Genomic DNA, 17,098 nt, shown 5'->3' on the forward strand with positions numbered 1-17,098 from the left:
CAGGAATGAGCTAAGATTGGAGAGTTTCTGGCCGAGCCGATGCTTGTGCAGGTAGGACTGAGCCGTATAGGTGGGTCAGATATCAGGTCGCGCATTGCATGTTTTCTTTATATCGCAGATCTACTTATTTCTTTTTCTCGTTAGCTCAATTGTTGATGCTTCTATCTTCTGTTTGCAGGTATGGCGAGCTTGTCTTCTATGATGTCAACCGATGAGGAGTTGAGGCTTTCTTGCAAGAAATGCCGAGCTGAGCATAGATTGTTTAGGGGAAAGGTTTCTTCGTTCGGGACCCCTCCAGTTGTCGATCTGGAGGGGGAAGGGGACCTAATGTGCACCGAGCAACACCCGCCTGAACCCCAAGTCGCCCAGGGGGAGCGGGAGATTGGCTCTTATGTATTTGACATTCCCCCCTTTATCCCCAGTATTCCTGACATAACTGTGATTGACCAGTCGAGTGATGCTCACGTAGCTCTTTGGTTGGGCAGGGGCATACTTCTTCCTGAAGACATGCAGGGATTTAGCGAACACTTATAGCCAAGTTCTACTGAACCATGCTCCCTTTGGGCATAAGGAAAGGACTAGCATGCATGCAAACATCGGCTTGCTCAATGTTGAGGTGCAGAAACTTAGGATTGATTCAGAGGGGGGCGTTAGGAATGCCAACGCTTGTACAATGCGAACCTGAGTCTGCAGCGTGAGATGACCTAGCCCCAGTACGAGCTGAGCGAGTCATGGTCTAGGTGTGCCCAGGAGGTTGATCGAGCTACGGAGGAGGCCGTTACTTCTTACTTGCAATCTCCCATAGAGGGCAGTGGACGGTATCCCTTCGGTGAAGAGGGGATTCAAGTTGTGTCGTCATTATCTGAAATCCATGTATCCTGATCTCGATGTCATCTTTGTCACAACATGCAAGGTCCCGCACGAGCACGTCACGCAGGTGGATGAAGAGCCTTTGGCTCCAGAGGAGGAAGAGGAAGACGGTGAAGAGGGGGTCAAGGAAAGAGGCGACAAGGAGGGCCTGGGTGATGACGGCAGCGACGAGTAGGTCGGTCTGCAGCACGACTAGTTATCTAGTGGAGATGGTGATGGTTTTCCTTACTGTTCTAGGGGTTTTATGCTCTTGTAAGATTTCTAGGGCCTGCATGCCCTATATTGTCCAAACTTGTTGAACTTTTCTTTCTCCTTTCTACTTTTGTTTTTAGCAACCACTTGGTCTGCTTTCTTGTAAGGCCGTTTGGCCCCTCTTTTTTTAATAAAAGTATTTGTCCTTTGCAGTACCATATGTTTGTTTGGCTAACTTTTCATTGTTCAGCTTGCTTCTGTTGTAGGGCATAATTCGTTGTTGATCTATTTTCATAATGTCGAAACACCTTGATTCTGGCGAACTCGTAGCTTGAAACACCCGGTTATCAGAGATAGTACCTACGTAGGTTGTCCACAATCTAGGCCCAGGGCACTACCTTCCCATCAAGTGTTTCGAGCTCGTACGCGTTCCCACCTATGGTCTTAGAAACTCTGTAGGGGCCTTCTTAATTTGGGCCAAGCTTCCCCACACTGGGCTCGGGTACCATAACCTTCCTAAATACCAGGTCGCCAAGCTTGAAGTTGTGTGTTTTGACTCGAGCATTATAGTACCGAGATACACGTTGTTGGTACGTTGTAGTCCGAATATAGGCGAGGTCTCTAACTTTCTCTACTAAGTCAAGGTTGGCTTGCAAGTCTTCTTCACTTGATTCATCAGCATATACTTTAGATCACAATGTTGGGATCTTCATTTCAGTTGGTATCACTGCCTTGGTCCCATAAGTTAGGTTGAAGGACGTCTCGCCTGCTGCTATCTTGTTGGTGGTTCTGTAGGCTCATAGCATGCTAGGTAGCTCATCCACCCACAAACCCTTTGCTCGAGAGAATTAAGCTTTGAGGCCACGTAGAATGGCTCTATTGGTGACTTCAGCTTGTCCGTTAGCTTGAGGGTGCGCCACCGAGGTGAAGTTTTGTCTTATTTCCATTTGTGCGCACCAATTCTAGAATTTAATATCCTCGAACTGCTTCCCGTTGTCTGAGATCAATACTCTAGGTAGGCCAAGACTATGATTTTCCAAAAGAAGTTATGGACATTACGAGCTATTATGGTGACTAGGGGTTCAGCCTCTATCCACTTGGTGAAGTAATCTACTGCCACCACCAGGAATTTTTTATGTCATTTCACTAGCGAGAAGGGGCCCATCAAGTCTATGCCCCATTGTGCGAATGGCCATGAGCTGGTTAAGTACCTCAGGTCAGCAGCTAGCTACTGCAAGATGTTGGCATGCCATTGACATTTATCGCATCACTGGATCGGCTTGGTTGCATCTGCCTTCATGGTGGGCCAATAGTATCCTTGTCATAAAGCCTTCTGTGCAAGGGCCCTGCCCCCTATGTGTCCTCCGTAGAAGCCTTCATGGATTTTGTGCAGGACTTGGTCTGCTTCAACACATCGTAAACATTGCAAATATGGCAGTGTGAAGGATCTACTATAGAGTAGCTCGCCTACTATCACGTAGAGGGTTGCTTGTCTTTCTATTCACCGAGCTGCATTTCTGTCTATTGGTAGTGTTCTGTGTTTCAAGTAGTTGTAGATCGGGTCGATCCAGTTCGGTTCTGCGTCAGTTATATTGGTGACCTCTTCACCCCCCCTTTTCTATCGAGGGGCGAGGTAGCTCTTCTATGTAGGCTGTTCATTTTGTTGAGTCAATCATGCTCGCAAGTCTAGAAAGGGTATCAGCCTCTGTATTTTCCGATCTCAGAATCTATTGGAGGTACCAAGAATCGAAACTGGGGAAGAGTTCTCTTACTTTGGCCAAGTAGGCCACTATGGAGGGCTCTCGGGCTTCGTAGTCCCCATTTACCTGGTTCACGATGAGTTATGAGTCGCTACAAATTACTAGGTGTTTAGCTCCTACTTCCTTTGCTAGTGCCAAGCCAGCCAACAGTTCCTCATATTCAGCCTTGTTATTTAAAGCTTGGAATTGAAACTAGAGTGTGTACTCCAGCTTTACCTAACAAGGCCCATAGAGTATTAACCCCACTCCGCTCCCTCCCTGGTTAGACAAACCATCAACATGAAGTATCCATGGCTCCTTGTCACAGCCTGCTATCTCGCGAGCTGGAGGTGGTGAAGCACTAGATGAAGCTTCCGCTTTTGGATTTGCCATCATAGGGGGGTGGTGAGTTGAAGGTGCACTCGACAATGAAGTTTGCTAGGACTTGCGCTTTTATTGCTGGTCGCGGTTCGTACCAGATGTCGTACTCACTGATCTCTATTGACCATTTTGTCAGTCTGCCCGAGACCTCAGGTTTCTAGAGGACTTGCCTTAGTGGTTAATCGGTTAGGACAACAATGGTGTGGGCTTGAAAATATGGTCTTAGCTTTCGGGCGGCTAGCACCAGCGCAAATGTGAGATTCTCTATGTCGGGGTACCTTGTTTCTACCACATGCAGGACTCTGCTTATGTAGTACAAGGGTCGATCTATTTTATCCACTTTCTTATCAGGACTGAGCTAACCACCTCATCACTCACGGAGAGGTAGAGTTTTAGTTCATCCCCAGTTTTGGGTCTGGTTAATAGAGGAGGCGAGTTGAGGTATCGCTTCAGCTTGTCAAAGGCAAGCTGCCACTCCTCAATCCACTTGAAGGCCTGGTTTTCTTTATAGCCTTGAAGAAGGGAAGACACTTCCCAACCGATTTGGACATAAATCGGTTCAAAGCAGCTACCCGTCCAGTTAGTCTTTGGGTCTCCTTAACCAAGCTAGGTGGTCTCATGTCTAGGATAGCTTAGATTTTCTCAGGATTCGCCTCTATACCACGTTGGCTGACGATGTAACCCAGGAACTTTCCCGAGGTCACACCAAAAGCACACTTGTTTAGCTTCAATTTTAAATTATGTTTTCTCAAAACATTGAACCCAAGGTCTAAATCAGAAATCAAATTTATTGAAAAAAAAGTCTTTACAACCATGTCATCTACATAACACTCTACTTTATCACCAATTAAATCAAAAAATACAGAATTAACAAGACGCTAGAAGGTTGCCCAAGCATTTCTCAAACCAAAGGGCATGACCTTGTAACAGTACAAGCCCATTTCAGTAATAAAAGCAATCTTCTTTTGGTCCTCTGAATCCATCAGGATCTGGTTATAGCTTGAATAGGCATCCATGAAGCTGAGCAACTCGTATCTCGAGGTCGCATCCACTAAGCTTTCTATGCTAGGTAAGGGAAACCTGTCTTTCGGACAAGCTCAGTTCAGGTCTGTATAGTCTATGCACATTCGCCACTTGCCATTCGCCTTCTATACCAGAACTAGATTTGCTATCCAGCTCAAGTATTGGACTTCCTCCATGAAGTCCGCTAATATCAGCTTTTCCACTTCCTCATCTACTATGTGCCACCTTTCCGAGGTGAGGTTTCTCTTCCTCTACCGGATGAGTGTAACTATAGGGTCAATGTTGAGCTTATGAGTTATCAATCTAGGGTCTATGCCGGGCATTTCTGCTGCCAACTAGGTGAAAATGTCTAAATTATTTAGCAAGAAGCTTACCAGTTTAGATCGCATGGGTTCTACCAGGCAAGCTCTAATTTGGAGCGTTTTTTTGGGCTCTGTTCTGGAGATTAGTACCGCAATGGTTTCTTCAATCGGGCGAGCTCTTTCTTCTGTATTTTTCCGGCAGTGGCTCCAACTCGATATCAGCAATAATCTTGCCCTTTGCTTTCAGAAATGCTCCACAACACTTCATGGATTCTAGTTGGTCTCCTTGTAGCACTTCTACACCTGTGTCCGTTGGGAATTTCAATGTGAGGTGGTATGTGGAGACAATAGCTTGCAACGCATGTAGGATTGGTCATCCTAAGATTGCGTTGTATGGTGACGAGGTGGCAACCACCAGAAATTCATGCTCAAAGTGTACTGTGTGGGGAGGCAAGCTCGCCTCAACCGATACTCTCACTCTGCCAACTGGGCAAACTACTTCACCATTGAATCCTACCAGTGGGATATCTGCAGGCTGTAAGTCTGCTTTACTAAGCTCCATTCTCTTGAAGGCTTCCATAAACAAAATATCCGTCGAGTTGCCAGAGTCCACTAAAATTCTCTTTACCCTGAAGTCATTCATTTGTAATTTCACTACTAGGGCTTCGTCGTACGGGTACTAGATCCCACGCATATCATCCTCAGTGAAGTAGATTACTTCCTCTTTTCGAGGGCGCTTGGACGGATTGCCATCTTCTTGCTCCATCTCTCTTACTGCATTTCTACCTACTGATGAGGTGCAACTAGCAACTATTGAGCCTTCTGTGATTACATTAATGGTTCCTCGGACCTGCCTTTACTGCGGTTGCTGGTTATGGGGAGCTGGTTCCTACTGCCTGCTGGCCTAGGGCACTTGTCCGTTGGTTCCATCTTTAGGTCACCGTTCATCTTTGACAAAGCGCCTCGAGTAGCCTCTTTTGATGAGATCTTCGATTTTATTCTTCAAATTCCAATAATTTTCTATGCCATGCCCTACATCATTGTGAAAATGGCAATATTTGTTTGGGTTTCAGGTGGTGGGGTCCCCCCCTCATCTTAGGTGGTCATTTCATGTAGTCATTGGACTTGATTTGCATCAAAATTTCTTTCCTCTTGGTATTCAGTGGTGTGAATGTTTTGGTATACGCTAGAGGTGTGGCTGATCTTCTAATCCACCCTCGGGCCAGCGACTTGCTTCTTCGGCATGGCCAGTTGCTACGCCTACCTCTTGGTGACTTGCTCTTTTTGGGAGACTTGCTTCTTCGCTTGGTTCTACTTGCCTCTTCTTCAGTTCGCTTCCTCTTCCCATTCTAGTCAAACTCTTATCTCACCGCTTCTTCTGCCTTGATGAATAGGTGGACTACATCAAGAAACGCATCCACGATAACTGGTAAGTGTAGCTCAAGTTCCCATTTTAACTTGCAATATTTCACTCCCTTCTTTGCTGTTATAAGTTGTACAGCAGGATCCAGATCCGAGATCTGTAGACGCTCCATGTTGAACCTCCTGATGTATTCCCTGAGTGTTTCATTCAGCCTCTGGACAACGTTAAACAGGTAGGTCGCTGATTTAGAGTGTCTCTTACTAGTGGCAAATTGGTTGATAAAAACCTTGGCCCAATTTTTTATGGAACCAGGAGTCAACCTGGAGTACCAGAGCTAGGCTTCTTCTTTCAGTGTTGTGTGGAATGCTATACAGATGCTGGTGTCGTTTGCCCCACGGAGGAGCATGAGGGCCTGGAAGCTGTTCGCATGCTCTACTGGGTCTGTCTTACCTCTGTAGGACTCCAGGGTCAGGGCCTGGAAGTTCTTTGGTCTTGGCGCTTTAAGGATTTTAAGAGCCAGGGGGTTTCTCATGTCAGACAGGGTGCTTTAGAGAGGGAAACCGTCCTACTGGTAGCGACGTTGTTTTCCCCATGCTGGAATTCACTGCTTGCTTGGGCGAGCTGAACCTTCCTTCTGGCATGATGTATGCGCTTCTTGTGCTTCTTCTTGGTATCTTTTGTCGAGCTAGCGATGTCGGTCTCAACAGGAGCCTCAGCTCGGCTTTCTGTTGGGACCTGTTCATTTCGGGCTGCGGCATGAGCATGGTCCTGGTCATCAACTCAGTCAGGGACCTAAACCTGGCTATGTATCCTTGGGCAAGGTGGGTCTTAACGGTTTAGGCCGTTGTTATGAGAAGGCAATTGTTGGTTGTTCCTGGGTACTTCCTGGTTGTTGTGTGGTACTTGTTGGTCGTTGGCCGACACTTGCTGACTGTTGAGCGGTTGCTGTTGACTTTTTTGTGGCACCTGCAGCTATCGGTGCTATTGGTGTTGATGTTGTTGCTGTTGTTGTCTAGTAATAAAGACAAATATGCTCTCCCAGGTCCTGAGTTGTTTGGTCATGGTCTATACACATCGTACTAGGTCATTGAATTGCTGCACGTTGACTGCCATGGGTGGTGCTGCAGGGTCAACAACTGGAGGAGGCACATTTATGTTGCCTTGAGCTTTAGTTGGAGGTAAGGGAATGTCGATTTGGCCTATGGTAACCATAGGGATCTGGCCATTGACGTTGTTATTGGCAGAAGGATTGTTTAAGGATGCCATGGATGAGTTTTCGGGAAAGAATGAAAGAAGAAAACTCTAGCTTTTTGCTGTGTTTTCCACAGGCGACGCCAATTGATGATGCGTGGTCCGCTCGCTCCCTTGTGTTCAGTGACTGGGCTTGAACAAGATTATGATCTGGCAGTGCCGAACTACATGGCCGAGTTGGTATCTATATGTCTGAGTTGGAAAAAGCTATAAAGAAAGAAGGATTAGAGTGCCTGGGTAGGTTTTACCCAGGAGAACACTCCGATGCTTAAGTCAAAATGGAGATTTTGTGAGAATTTGGGAGAGAGTTTAAGAGCTTCTGTGCGTATACATTTTAGGGTGGATATGGAGTCCTTTTATAGTTATATGAGGTTCAGGTGTCATTAGGTGACGTCTCTGAGTCTCCCGCAGAGCTGTTTCTATAGTTTAAGGCGTACTGGTGCATCAGTTGCTGGATTCGCATGACGGTTACAGGTCGTTCGTAGGTTTTGTGGCGTACAGTTCGACGAACTGTTCTTATGGTCACGATAACGGTACTTGTGGGGGCGTGGCACGTGGAACGGTTTTGGCGAGCTTGTATTGACAACGGCCTGAGCTCACCCTAGATCGGCCACACACCTAATGTCGGGTGCCACGTATTGACTTGTCAAAATGTCTTGCTAACTTGGACATTGTGTTGTAACAACGTTCACGTATCGATAATTGTATGGGATGACCAAAATGCCCCTTATCAGTTTCGATGCATGGTTTTAGAGAGATCGGACTGAATCCGAATTCGGTTATAGATGTTTATATACAGCATTTTGTGATTAGCAGATCTGGGCTCTTTTCTAACACAGTAACACCAAGCCCTAAGCTCAAGTGAATCAAACAATGGAGAGCTCTGCAACATCGTGATGTTTGTATAGTAAGTAGGCTGTGCCGCTGTGGAATCAATGATAACGCCTACAGCCTGTTAAACAGTCAATGCATTCAGTTCAGTTAATACTTAATACTAATTCAGATGAATTGAATGCGAATAGCTGTAGCCAAAGCTGTGGAACCAATTACAACGCCCCGCGCCACGGCGACAGTGATAAACGCCAAGTGAGGGAGAGAGAATGGTGTTGTGGCCTGTGGGCCATGGTCGACAGCATCGGATCAGCAAATCCGATGTGGTGAAAGAGACGTTGAGATCCTTTTTATTTGCTATATTTTGTCATTTTCCTCGTCAAGCCTGGAAGTACGCCACGTTTTCCTATAGCTTTCCCTTCCCTCGTAAAAAGTTGTGAAACAGACGTTTCATTATTACAGCTTCTAAAATGCAAGCGTTCGTATGGGCTTAGCAGCCTTTAAACCATGGCCATGCGAAGCGTTCCATGGTAAATTATGCACATCATATTGGTTTCTCTATATTTATTAATTATTATTATTGTTGCTTATCAGTTATATACTAATATATATATACACGTTTTTTCTTCGGGGTCACTGCACCTTGTACTCTCAGCCGAACAAGTGAGCAATCCCTCCGGGCTTCCAGTCCGATTTCAGTCAGTGAAGCCTGTGTTTACACCTTTCGAACAGACAGCCCTTAAACATTAACAAAAAAGAAAATATCGAATTTACCCTTTATTATTTATCAAAATTTCAAAATTAAAGCGGTAAGTGAAAATAACGGCCGCTATATTATGGTGGCAATAGGGTAAAATTGGCCAAACTGAAATCCATTTTTCCGAATTCAAACAAAATTACTATTGATCTTCTTTGAATTCACGATCCCGAGTGCCGGCGGCAGCAACCCCTTCCGCCTCTAGTCTCTCTCTCCTTCTTCTTCTTCTTCTTCTCCTCCTTCTCCTCCTTTCTCTTCTTCGTCTTTCTGTCTTCCCTCTTGTCTCTCTCTGCGTCTAGTGCGCCATCCTTTCCCGCCGATAATTGTGAATCAGGGATCGAGATGTGTGAGCGAAACAAAAACTTTTCGCATTCACCACCACACCAGCTCTCTTCTCCCTCCAATCCATGAAACCCTTCAGATATCAGTCTGTTGGCGATGACCTATTGGATGGAAAGACGGGTGAGGTGAGTTGCTAAATCAATACCAAGTCCGTATCTCCGGCGATAGTATCAGTCCGTACCAGGAAGTCCAAATGGATTGATGCCTCTACTTAAGAGAGCAGAGCCCAGGAATAGACCACGTGTTCCAATAAAATAATTAGGATATTTTAAGAATTTTAAAATAATTAATACTCATGTAACGGAGTGTGACGGAAAACTAACGGCAAAAGAGGTATTAAACAATTGTCAAAAAAACTTAAAGGTATTACAAAAAAATATCTAAATAATACTTTATTTTACGAAAAAGACCCTATACTATGACTGAGACAAAGACCTCATTTTGTTAGTTTTCGTTGAAATCCTCTATTATAATATTTTTTAATCCCCAAATTACCCTTGTAATAACTATTCAGAGAAAATCAATGTTTACTTTTCATACCTCACAATACACGAACAGCAACGGCGGTAACTATTACAGCAGTGGTGGACTTCCGAATTCCTCCTTCTCTCTCCCCCGATCTTTCTTCCCCTTCCCCTTTCTCCTTTCTCTCCTCCCCTTTCTTCTTTTTCGAGAAAAACACAACAAATATTGAGCACGAAGCTCAGCCCCAACACCAACGTAGTTGATCCAGTGATTGTCGCCAACGATGCTGTGGACGTCATAATAACGAAATAAAAAGACGGCTTCTTTCTATACCACCAGCAACCAACCTTCTCCTTAAATTCATTTGTTGGTCAATCATCTCTGCATTAGCCATTTGCTCCCTCTCTCTCTCTCTCCCTCTTTGTTATAAAAACTCCGAAATTCATCTTCTCAATTGAGTGAGCCATAAGGACAGAATTCCAGACTTGATAGTGGAAGTGGTGATACCGACACCACCCAACGGCATGGATTTCAACTTCGACAGCGCCTGCTCTTCCCCCTACATCAGCACTCCTTCCAGCCCCAAACGTTTTGGTGAGTCCTTCAGCGCTCCCACTAGTCCTACTAGGGCCATTGCAATCTATCGTGGCTTCATTGACTTCTCCATCATCAACGGCACTAGCAGCAGGGGTGGCTCTTCTTCGGTCATCCCATTTGACTGGGAATAGAAGCCTAGAAAGTCAAAATCCAGTGACACCCAGAACGACGATGATGACTTCGCCTTTGATTTCAGTGGTCAGTTAGAGGTAGCTTCGCTCACCGCCGATGAACTCTTCGACGGAGGCGTCATTAAACCTTTAAAACTTCCTCCTCGGTTACAGCAGGTTCCAAACGGAGTTGACGAGTTTGCTACTCGGAAGAGAGTTGTTTCGTTGCCGAGGTCCCTAAGATCACCAATCTTGAAGGGGAAAGGGATAATCCGTGAAGCGTTGTCCCCGCAACACAAGAAAGACTTCAACCCATTCACAGCTGCAATAGAGCAAGCGTGTAAAGGATCCGAACGCGATTGAGGGAGAGAAAGGTTCTCTGGTTCAAATTCCAGCCGTAGGGGTACCCGATCGCTGTCGCCTTTTAGAGTTTCTGCGTTTGCATGGGAAGAAAAAGAGCAACAGCAAAGCACCGAACCCGCTTCGTCAAATTCAAAATCCTCTTCTACATTGTCGTCATCTTTGAAAGGGAGCAAGAAATGGAGGCTAAAAGATTTTCTGTTGTTTCAAAGCGCTTCAGAAGGTCGAGCGACGGACAAGGATCCTTTCAGAAAATTCGTGGTTTTATCCAAGAAACAAGACGACGTAAAGAACTCGAGCTTCCGGTCAACCGACAACTCCGGTTCAAGGAGAAGAGGGCCGGTTTCAATTCACGAGTTACATTACACGGTGAACTAACGATATCTGAGGAGTTGAAGAAGAAGACCTTCTTGCCGTACGAACAGGGTCTTTTGGGTTGCTTGGGCTTTAACCCGACCGTCCATGGGCTTTGGCTCCCTTACACGTTGGTGGGTTGATCATGAATCAATCACAAACCCTTTGGTTCTTTCATTTCTATGCATGCATTATTAAGTAAAATCTGCAGGGGATTAACTCTTCTAGTAAATGGCCACCACCATGAATCCTCTCAGTAGCCCTGCAGAAATTAAGAAACAGATAAGTGATTGCAATGTACTTCTTGCTTTTGTCACATCTGGTGGAGTCGAGGAAATTGAGAACATGGGTGTTCGTGTTGTTGAAGTACCGGAGAATGCAGCCTCTGATTCAAGTTGGTCTGAGTTTTCCTATTTCGATAAGTTTCTTTTGAGTAATCCCAATTCCTCACCTAGAGGTGCAAGGAACGGAAAATGGAAGAAACCGGGAAGAAGAAAGGGGAGGAGAGAAAAGGGGAAGGAGAAGAAGAGAGATTAGGGGAGAGAGAGAGGGAGGACTTCGGAAGTCCGCTGCTGCTGCAACAACAGCTACCGCGTTGCTGTTCGTGTATTGTAAGGTTGGCAAGATGAACAATGTTTTTGTCCCGAGGGTAGTACGAAGATTAAAAAATATTATAACACGGATCTCAATGAAAGGTTAAGGGAAGGGGTCTTTGTCTCTTTGTCACAAAACAAAGTACAGGAAAGTTTTTGTCTCACGGTCACAGTACCGGAAGGTCTTTATCCCAAAACAAAATACAGGCAGTCTTTGTAATTTATCCAAATATATAAATACAAAAATATTTACAATGCAAAGACTGTTCGATTAGGCTTTACACGGACTGAAGCCAAATTTCCTGGCTCCGGCATGGCGGCATCCCATTTGTAATGTGACCCAAGTGAACCTCCTTAATTCGATCATCCTCAGCTTCAATAATGGTTTAACCAGGAATGAAGAAAAAGGTTAAGAAGCGGTTTTTCAATTTTTACAAATTTTGATTTGACAAAAAGCTATTAAGATCGTAGAAGGTCTGTAGTGGTTCGGAGTTTTTGATGGGTTTGGCCGATTGGCCATCCCTGTCCGGAATTAGCAAATAGAAATGAGATTTTAATCATACTGTTTACAGATTTTACTATAAGCCATTTTTTTTATCTTACATAAAGATGGAATGTCTTAAACTCTGGTCCACCATTTCTATTCCTATTCCTTGATCATCAGCATGAATTCCGTGAATTTGGTAGTTTTCATTAGTTACAATTTACTCTGAAGTCGTTCAATCTCCGAGCTCTATTTGTTCAATGCTGGCGTGAAATATAAACAATCGCCTGAACCTCAAAAAAAGAAAAAAAGAAAAAAAGAAACAGAAATTCTATCATGACCGAAACAACCATCACATTCACTTTTTACAAATCTATATCTATATATAAACTCCCAATGCCTACAATTTATTCCAAACAATATTGTAAATAAATCTACGTACACTACCAAAATTTGATAGCAAAGCCGTAAAACCAATGCAGTGTCCTTAATACGATCTGATTAACGAACCAAATCTTCAAAATCACAGCAAATGTAAGCCTAGCACCCTGCAACTAAAAAGGGGTAATCAAAGTTCTGTTGTAGCTGTAGAAACAGAGCAAGAAAGAAGTTATATTATTTCAAAAGCGGTCTATTGTTTATGGAGGGTAAGATATAAAATTTTTTAATATTAAAATAAGTGTTAGGATTAGGAGTCTGTTCATGTATAATCCTCTTTGTATATATCTTTTTTCTTTATCATGAATAGTTCAGATAGGATAGGAAAGATTGAGTGCCTGTAAACTTAGGAGTTCTAGTTGCCATAAGCTTAGGAGTTCGATGGTTGTATTCATGTATATATATATTTGAATTCTCAATGAATAATTGACAGAAAAGGATAAACCAGAAAAGCTCTGATTTTACATGGTATCAGAGCCAACTGAAAGCCATAGAGAAAGAGAGAGAGAGAGAGAGAGAGAGGAAGAAGAAGAAGAAGAAGAAGAAGAAGAAGAAGAGAGAGATGGCCATCGATAACGAAAGCAGCAAGGGATACCCTGCGAGTTGGAGCATGTCGGCAAAGCCCTATGATTCGTGCAAATCGGCACCGACCCTACTGTTCTGTCGGGGAGACTTGGTGTTCCTTTGCTTCAACTGCGACGCCAAGGTTCATGGCACGAACAAGCTCACCTCCCAACACGAGCGGGTCTAGATGTGCGAGGTCTATGAGCAAGCCCTGGCCAGTGTCACTTGTAAGACTGGCGCTGCTGCCCTCTACGCCACTTGCGACCGAGACATCCACTCGGCAAACCCACTCACCCGGCGGCACGAACAAATTTCTGTCGTTTCGTTCTACGAATCGGCTGCCTCCGCCATGAAATCTAATGTAGCCAACCTCCTTGTTCTTGATGGCCTCCTCAAGTCCTCGGACGACGATGACTATCGTAATGACAAAGCGGAAGACAATGACACTTGCCGCGAGGAGGCCGAAGCTGCTTCTTGGTTACTTCCAAACCCAAACCTTACCAAACTCATGGAAACACCCGATCTGAAGTCAGGCGACTATTTCTTCTTCAACGTGGATCCTTATCTCGATCTCGACTATGGGTCATCCATGGAGACGAGGTATCACCACCAGAACAGCGCCAATGCTGATAGTGTAGTTCTTATGCATATGAAACCCCTTCCACCACCACCGATGAACACCTCCGATCACTGCTTCGATATGGGTTTCTGTCGATCCAAGCCTTCTTACAGCTACACCACTCCAACAATTAGCCATAGCATATCTTCATTGTCGTTGGACCTTGGAGTAGTGCCCGACGGGAACAACAACGCGGTCTTGGATATAACGAATCCGTTCGAATGGAAAGGCGGAGTGGATGCGGGCAGGGGGAATCACGGAGCAGGGGCAGGAGGAAAAGGTCGTGGCGGCCAAGTCAGGGCCAATATAGCCAAAGTCTCTATGCAAGGCAATGCGTCTCAAGGAGAATCAATCGATGTAGTCAAGACTAGGTTAAATGGATTAAGTAGTGAGCAGTGGAACATGTTACTCAACATTTTGATCACACAGGAAGAGGGGAGTCAACAACTAAGTGGTAAGCGAAAATTGTCAAAATGGATAATAGACACAGGGGCTTCTCATCATATGATAGGAAGCCTCGAATTGATGAGAGACATAAAGAACGTAATTCCATGCTCTGTTGGGCTGCCAGATGGGAAAGCGACAATAGTAGAGAAAGAATGCACAGTTGCATTGGACGATCATCTGAAACTGACTAATGTTTTATATGTGCCTAATTTGAATTGCAATTTAATTTCTGTGTCGCAATTGATTGAGGAGTCGAATTGTGCTGTTCAGTTCACTAATAAATTCTATGTAATACAGGACCGAACTACGAGGATGCTGATTGGAGCGGGTGAGCAGCGAGAGGGACTCTATTATTTCTAGAGCATTGCATCAGCAAGAGCAATGAAGACTATAGAGAGAAAGATGTGTGATATTTGGCGTCAAAGGTTAGGGCATCCTTCTCATAAAATTGTTAAGTTGTTGCCTTTTGTTAGTACTAAAAATAATAATGATGACAATATTAAGGGTTGTGATGTATGCTTCCGAGCTAAACAATGTCGAGAAGAGTTTGTTTCTAGTAATAATAAAGCATCCGATATTTTTGAGTTAATTCATTGTGATTTATGAGGTCCTTATAGAATTGTAGCTTCTTGTGGTGCTCATTATTTATTGACAATAGTAGATGATTTTTCTAGAGGTGTTTGGATTTATCTTCTGATTGATAAGACGGAAGTGGGACAAGTTCTTCAAATTTTTTTTGCTATGGTTCAAAGGCAATTTAACAAACCTGTCAAAGTGATCCGTACTAACAATGGGACTGAGTTTGTCTGCTTGGCTAGTTATTTTGCTCAGCATGGTATTATTCATCAAATCACTTGTGTCAGGACCTCTCAACAAAATGGGAGGGTTGAACGCAAACACTGCCACATACTCAATGTTGCCCGAGCATTGTGTTTTCAAGCTAGCATGTCTCTTGATTTTTGGGGGGAATGTGTATTGACAGCATGTTATTTGATCAGTCGGACACCGTCCATTCTGTTGAAGGGAAAGACTCCCTATGAAATTTTATTTGGGCGACCTCCTTCTTATGATAATGTGCGAGTTTTTGGTTGCTTGGCATATGCACACAATCATAGACATGGAGGGGATAAATTTGTCAATCGAAGTAGACAATGTGTTTTTATTGGGTATCCTTTTAGAAAGAAAGGATAGAGCTTGTATGATTTAGAGTGCGACACGTTCTTTGCATAAAGAGATGTTACTTTTTTAGATGATGAATTCCCTTATGCACGCAAGGAGGATGAACAACCAAACAAAGCACAAGGCCAATTTCATTGTGGAATAGGTGGGACAGATGAAGTGTTGGTGCAGTCCACTTATTTACCAAGACAAGCAAATGGCGAGATGGAGATTGACTAGCGGGGTGAACTCGCTAAAAAGGAGTTTGCGTAGAAGAAGAAACCCGCGTAGACCCGAATGCAAATGCTGGTGAACCCATGCATTCTTGTGACGCCACCACAGAAAATGTAAGCGAAGACAGTCTTGAAGTAAGGGGGGTGGCGATGTTGAGCAACAGGAGCACTCTGAATTTCATTGGGGGCGTGGGCATTGACAAAAACAACAGTCCACAAGGTTGAGAGATTGTGTGCTTCATACCACACAACGATTGAGTCCCTCTCCGTGTCCCTTTGCAAGTTTACTCGGCCAATCACATTCTGTAGGTAGTCCTTATCCCATAGATAACTATGTGAACTATAACAATTTTTCTTGTCGACATTGTGCTTTCTTGGCAGCTATTACTATAGGAGTTGAACCTACTTCTTTTGTTGAGGCCGTAAAGGATGAAAAATGGAGGGATGCAATGCAGAAAGAAATACAGGCACTTGAAAATAATCAGACATGGACCGTGGAGCCTTTGCCATCCGGAAAACGAGCCATAGGATGCAAATGGGTGTATCGAATCAAGTATAACGCTGATGGGACAGTGGAAAGATACAAAGCCCGTCTCGTGATTTTTGGGAACAAGCATGTTGAGGGAATTGATTATAATGAAACTTTTGTCCCAGTTGCAAAAATGGTTACTGTCCGTACCTTTCTTGCAGTCGTAGCAGCTAGAAATTGGGAGCTTCATCAAATGGACGTACATAACGCATTCTTGCATGGTGACCTTTCATGAGGAAGTCTACATGCGAATGCCTCCTGGTTTCAGTCAAATAAACTGGGTATGGTGTATTGGTTGCGAAAATCTCTGTATGGCTTGAAACGAGCATCGAGACAGGGTGCATGTGCTTGTTCTTGTATATGTGGACGACATTATCGTGTTAGGTAATGATCATATGGCAATTCAAGTCTTCAAAAAATATTTAAGTGACTGCTTGCATATGAAAGACTTGGGACTATTGAAATATTTTTTGGGCATTGAAATTGCCCGAAACTCAACAGGAATTTTTCTGTCTCAACGAAAGTATGCTTTGGATATTATCTCTGAATTTGGATTACTTGGTGCAAAACCTGCTCCTTTTCCTCTGGAGCAGAATCACACTCTCACCTTAACAGATGGGCCTCTCTTATCTGATCCTAAGCGATACAGGTGCTTGGTGGGCAGGTTTATTTATCCCTCAGCAACTCGTCTAGAGTTGTCTTATTGCGTGCATGTTCTATCCCAATTTATGCAGCAACCGCAAGAAAGTTATTGGGAGGCTGCATTGCGAGTGGTGCATTACTTGAAAGGAAATCCTGGTCAAGGAATTCTCTTGCATTCAGATTATGACTTGCAGTTATATGCATGGTGTGATTCAAACTAGGTGAGTTGTCATTTGTCCCGACATTCTCTGTCTATATGGTTTATTCTGCTTGGGAAATCACCGAGTTCTTGGAAAACTAAGAAACAACACACTGTGGCTCGTTCTTCAGCGGAAGCAGAGTATCGTTCTATGGCCACGACCACGTGTGAATTAAAATGGCTAAAGGGATTGTTATTGGTTCTTGGAGTTACGCATTCAAACCCAATGCGATTATATTGTGATAGTCAGGTAGC

At 44.1% G+C, this 17,098-nt stretch overlaps 1 long non-coding RNA gene and 1 pseudogene across 1 annotated transcript; one reads left to right on the forward strand and one right to left on the reverse strand.

Moving 5' to 3' along the window:
* Positions 1-8,718: 8,718 nt before the first annotated feature.
* Positions 8,719-11,519, reverse strand: LOC148878336 (uncharacterized). The gene is made up of 3 exons (XR_016105238.1): positions 11,308-11,519; positions 9,592-11,199; positions 8,719-9,152 (listed from the first exon to the last, which is right to left on the reverse strand). It is a non-coding gene; the product is annotated as an uncharacterized LOC148878336 (long non-coding RNA).
* A 1,495-nt stretch (positions 11,520-13,014) lies between these two features.
* Positions 13,015-16,237, forward strand: LOC148878337 (uncharacterized; annotated as a pseudogene).
* Positions 16,238-17,098: the final 861 nt, after the last annotated feature.

Source organism: Nelumbo lutea, chromosome 1, assembly GCF_056320005.1.
Source record: "Nelumbo lutea isolate HS-2025 chromosome 1, American lotus-T2T, whole genome shotgun sequence".
Taxonomy (NCBI): domain Eukaryota; kingdom Viridiplantae; phylum Streptophyta; class Magnoliopsida; order Proteales; family Nelumbonaceae; genus Nelumbo; species Nelumbo lutea.